Source organism: Larimichthys crocea, chromosome X (genome assembly GCF_000972845.2).
Source record: "Larimichthys crocea isolate SSNF chromosome X, L_crocea_2.0, whole genome shotgun sequence".
In the NCBI taxonomy this organism is placed as follows: Eukaryota; Metazoa; Chordata; class Actinopteri; family Sciaenidae; genus Larimichthys; species Larimichthys crocea.
Genome location: NC_040020.1, coordinates 9756152 through 9762151, shown reverse-complemented (window position 1 = coordinate 9762151; position 6000 = coordinate 9756152).

The window sequence follows — 6000 nt, the reverse complement described above, 5'->3', positions numbered from 1 at the left end:
TAAGGCTGCGGACCGGCTTATAAGGGGTCAACATTTCTGCTACCTGGAGCCAGACCCAGATGTGCTCAGTAAAATCTTCAAATCTAAAACAAACAGGAAGCCAGAGGAGAGAAGAAAGATCGCGTTGACGTAATGTTGTCTGTTGAAACCAGCGAGAAGCCGAGCTGCTGCATTCTGAACTAGTTGGAGGCGAGAGAGAGGTTTTTGGTTTATGCCGGAGAGGAGGGAGTTACAGTCGTCTAGACTGGAGAAAATGAGTTCATGAATGACTTTTTCCAGGTCAGAGTGTGAGAGGATTGGTTTTATTCAGGGAGACTTTTCTTAACTGGAGGAAACAAGCCTGCACAACTTCTTTTTTTTTTCATCTGCGGTTCAAAGCCGAGATCCGAGTCGAATATTACACCTAAATTTCTGCCAGCAGGCTTCAGAAAAGCTGAAGAAGGCACCAAGACCATTCTGAAAGGAAGCGATATGGTTTGGGGGGGAGTGAGCAAATACGATTTCTGGTTTCGAGTTATCTCGATTGTCTCTTGAGTTTCATAACACTGAAAAATGCACAGAAGACATTCAGACACCGCTGCTCCTGCTGCTGTCGAGGTTGACTGACACAACGGCCGGCTTCAGGCCTCACTGCCTGCACTTCAGCAGCCGTGAGGAAATAATAGAAAAGACTTCTCCTGGTCTTGTTTATTAATTGACAGACCGGCTTACAAAAAGACTCTTAGTGACAGTCAGCTGGAAACTCCAGTTGCAGTTCGAGCCGTGGCGACATTCACGAGGGCGCTTCTGCAGCGTTTTTGTCAATCGTCCATCGGAGTGTTAAGTAACTGTGTTGTACACTCACCTCACTGCCCAAGACTGAAGAAATACGAGCAAAAAGAGCCCAGCGTCATGTGACGAGTACACGAACCAGCTGTGAAGCCGGTCGTGAGTTCACATCAGTCTCCAAGATCACTTAGATTCAGAAGCACCTCTGAAAAAAAGCGTGGAAAGAGATCATCGTTCTGCTCAGCTAACAACCTTGTACGCTTGCAGTGGGTGTCTGAGCACTGTATAATCAGTCGCTACAGGGAATTTTGTAATTGCAAGACATTTAACAAAATCCCCTGCTATTTTGCAATTTTGCATGAGTTTGCAATTTGGACCAGTCCTCACACACACACACACACACACACCCCACACACCCCGACAAATCCTTTTAAATCTAACTAAAACAGTGGCGCCGTGTCAGAGCGGTCCAATCGAAGAAGTCTGGTGAGCATTTAGGAACAATTTCCAACTGCGTCTAAAGCAAAACGGGAGGGAGACGAGTAGAACGAACTGTCTTACAGTTTTGGAGAGATGGTGCCACAAGGAAATCATTTTAGTTCAAAACTCAGAGAGGATTGGAACTTTCCATAGAAAATAAACAAATTGTCTCGATACCACACACACACACACACATTAAAACATCTTCTCAATCCCGTCTTGTCCTTTAAAGTGAAAGTTCATTTGTGTTATTGTAATTTACCATTTCTCCATGGTGACATTTTCTCTCCGACAATGAAGACTGACCCCGTCAGACTCCTTCCTCACCCCGCTGGACTCCATGCAGACCCAAAGACTAATGGTTTGAAGGGGGGTTGGATATAAGAATCTATTCCAATAATTTTTTTGCCATTTTAATTAAATTTATGCATATTCTTCCCTGTGAAGAATTTGGGGCAGCTGTATCAGCAAGAGGGGGGGGGAGAGGAAGAGAAAATGGGTCACTTTGGCTGAGGGGCTGAGAGGCTTCATTAGGAAACCCGTCGCAGTGGCCAATTCTAATTCTGCTCCAGCATTCCCATTCGGCACTCGTGGGATTCCAATATCAGCCTTAACGTTCGTGACCTCGTCAAAGGCAGAGAAATAAGCAGGTGTCAGGTCGTGTCGGTCTCACCTCCCGCCACCTCGCTGACACTTTTTTCCTTATTTAGTCTAAATTAACGCTCCGCCTCGCTCGCCTCGCAGAGAGAGAATAATGTCAGGCTGTTTCTTTATCCGGGTAAACTTTGCAGCCTTTCTCTGCACGCGTCGTCTCTGCAGGTGAAAGAATGAGGATGTTCGCGCCGAGCCAATTCGATGTTACCTGCGCAGGAGAATTAGATGTACTGTGTGAGCGAGCAGACGGATTCTTCCTCCCTCTTATATCTCATTTGCTATAATTCTCCTCATCTCCCCCGTAACACCCGTTCATTTCTCTTGTTTCCCTCCGTGTTGTAGACACTTTCTTTCACTTTCTTTCTTTCTTCTCTCTCAGTCATTCGCCCCCCCACCCCGCCCCCGGCACAGTAGCGTCTAATATGTCTTTAAAAGTAGGACACCACTGAGTAATTTGTTGCACCTACCAAATGATAATTCACAATTGTCACCACATATCCATGACTACAGGGCCACCCCGAGCACACAATAGCATCTGCTGCTCCGTCGTGATTTTCTCGTCATTACGGTGTTAAATGGGACTTTGAATATATAAGATTATTTCACAAAGACGTGACACCGTTTCACAGCGAGGGGTCTTTGTGCCCTTTGTGTGTAAGCTGCGTCATTACATTGCTGTTACATGGAATTTGCCACGTCGTAGACTCGCTCAGAGAGACACCCTCGGCTGCTTTTCTTCCTCCCGGTGAAAAAACTCACTTAAGTTTCGGCCCCTTTCCTTTTCTTTCTCTCTGTGTGCTGTCGTGGAGTAGTAGTAGCAGTTAGAAGTGGTTTGGCCTCTCAAGAAATTGAATGGAACAGATAATTAGTTCTGCTCAAAAGTCCTTGAAACTTACGGTATTCCAACAATTTCACACATGAACATATGTTTACTAGTCTTGAGTGCTGCTTAGCCTGCAGCGTTTGTAACGTGAGGTTAAAATCTGAGAAAACAACCCCAACTATCAAAGTTTGCAGGATGTAGGTGTTTGTTAGACATAGAGACTCAAAGTTACGACGTCACTCGCTGCTGCTGCATCAATTTAAAACCATCCGCTTGTCAATCTGCCTCTTACAAGCAAATTTATGGAAGTGCATACTCGTGGTGTTCCAACATTAAACTTGCATTTCTGTTTGTCCTCTTGGGGCAGTGCAACAAGACTAAGACATTATCCCTGACAAAGTTGGTGAACATAGAGAAACGTTAGCATTCATTTGGAGTCATGTTTCTGACTCTTTATCTTGGACTCTACGTGTCTAACTTTGTGTCTCTGACGGTTTTCACAACCGATGTTCGGTGCAGGCGTGGAGACCAAAGCAATGAACGAGAAAGACGATGAAATGCTCTGCAGAGCGGAGAGGGACTTCACCTCGGGGGGTAACTCTCTGTGGGTTTGTCACCACAAGCGACATCTTTCACGCGACGGTCGTTCTTATCGTTGTTAATATCAGGATGGAGTGTAGTGCTACTTTAAAGGAACAGTGTGTAAGATTCAGTGGCATCCAGTTGCAACCAACTGAATACCGCTCGCTTCAACCTCCCCTTCCAAGCAAAAAACCTCATCTAAGGTAACAAAGATGCAACAATTCATATTTCAGCCATATTCTGCCAAGCTCCTTCAATCCTACAACCCCAATTCCAAAAAAGTTAGGACACTGTGAAAATCCTTTCTGACCTTTATTCAGCTGAATATTGAATATAAGATGTTTAATAGTCAAACTCATAAACTTCATTGCTCTTTGTAAATATGTACTAATTTCATGTTCAGACTTACTGTATGTGAGAAGCTGACGTGTTTTACCACGAATTGTTTTAAAGTTTTGAAAGTGAAATTCTTTCCCATTATTGCTCGATATAAAACTTCAGTTGCTCAACAGTCCCAGGTCTCTGTTGTCACATCTTTCACTTCATAATGCGTTACACATTCTCAATGGCAGACAGGTCTAGACTGCAGTCAGACTCACAGTCTGCTTCCTGCACTCTTTTACTACAAAGCCACGATGCTGTAACATTTGCAGGATGTGGTTTGGCATCATCTTGCTGAAATAAGCAGGGTTGTCCCTGAGGAAAAAAACAAAAACTGGATGGTTCCAAAATCTGTGTACACATTCACAGACGTGCACGTTAACTACGATGTGAGCGCTAACATGCAGTCATATCATCACAGGTGCTGGCTTTGACCTTTGAGCTGGTAACAGTCAGACACTTCTCCTCTTTGAGTCAGTTAATATGAGAAATCAGCTGCTGGACTTCATCCGTAGAAGCAGCGATGAAATGTGTTTTCTGTGCCCATGCAGTATTTATACAATCCTGTGGGTTTCTAATGCAGCGTGTGCCACCTGAGCAGTCGAAGTTCGCGGGTATCGCTTGTTGTTTCTCGGCCTTGCGTCTTATCCGCAGAGATTTCTCTGGATTCTCTGAATCTTTCAGTGATTTTTATGGATTGTAAAAGGTGAAATCCATAAAATTGTGTGTAGATTTATGGATTGTAAAAGGTGAAATCCATAAAATTGTGTGTAGAGAGCCGCACTTACACCGTTCAAACACATTTTTCACAAAGTCAAATGTCTCTTTCGTATCTTGTCTTTGTGCTGCATTCAATGACCGAGATCATTCAATTCAGTTCTCAAACTTTCCTGGAATCAGCAGACATGCAACGTGCTATATTGTTTCATTCACACAGTGTGTGCAGGCATGCTAACCCCTTAACCCTAAACTAACCCACCGTGACGTCGTCGGATGCGTGTGAATATTTCCCTCATTGTTCTCCTTGAGATGTTTGTGACGGGCCTGTCTGCTGGAGAATGCGAATAGAGGCGTGAGGTTTTTAAATCTTCGCTTTACATCCTGTGAATTTCATCTGCGTTTGTTAAATCGAGACATAAAGGCACGCTGGAGCACTGTAATCTGACTCGACTCAAAATGCCAGATTTAGCTGTACTTATCCTACTTTAGGCTTTAAGAGGAGCTAATTTTTAAAAAAATGTAGTTTAGGATTAAAGTGTGACTTGAATTTCTATCCCGTGTGTGCCTCTTCTCTCTGTGTCCCTGTTCTCTTGCTGAACGGGGACACAAAGCTACTGTTCAATAGTCCTCGTTCCACTGTAGGAGGTTCAAGAGCAGCGGGTCACTTCTGAAGGCTCACTTCAGAAACGCAGGCGTTTTGTGCATCATTTCAAAATACTTCAATCGTCCTTGCAGGGGAAGATTAGATGCTTGTTTCTTTGTGCAAACTCTTTAACGTCACACACACAAATAACAAGTTCAAGTTAAATTGTGTCAGAGAGTCCCCGATGCAAACTTGACCCTAACATACTGGACGAACCTTGATCAGTTCTGCACCTCGACAGAGTGTTTACACAGTTGAATTTTCTGCTGAAATATGTTTCCTCTTGGAAATGACACAACCGATGAGCGGTTGATATGATCTGGAAACATCTTGCATTAGCCGCTGCTGTAAAAAAGAGATGGCACAGCTCGAGGAAGGTCGCGCGTCTGGAGATGACGTTTGTAGGTAACCATGTCAGTGTTATGGCTCTGCCGTGGCACTACATTTTAAAAAGTAGGGCTTAAGAGATAGCCCACTCTGCTCACCCGCTCGCCTTGATGTTGAGCCCAGTTGACAGAAACCAAAGAAGAGTGTTTCACACATGCTGAGTGAAGCCAAACCAAAGTAAACCCGAGTTCCACTCAGCTGCCCTGGTTATGGTTAGACATCAAAAAATTATCTGGGCCATTGCTGTGCAGGTCAGTGCAGAAAATAGTTTGGTTCATGGAGTGAAAAGGGTACGTGAAAGCACTTTAGTGACCTAAATAATATGCAGCTTTGCCCGTGAATCATTTCCACCACCAGCAGAATCCTTTAAGGTGACGTCCGGACGGAGCAACCGGAGTTGAGTTCCCTTCAATTTACTATCACCATTTTGACTCCCACTGAACAGTCACTTCAGCCATCAACATAAAAGGGATTCAAAGGCAGCTGTGAAGGGTTCCCATGGGAGTCCTCGCAGAGATTCAAAGCAGCTAAAATGGGTTGCAGACAGACTTTCACCACGGGT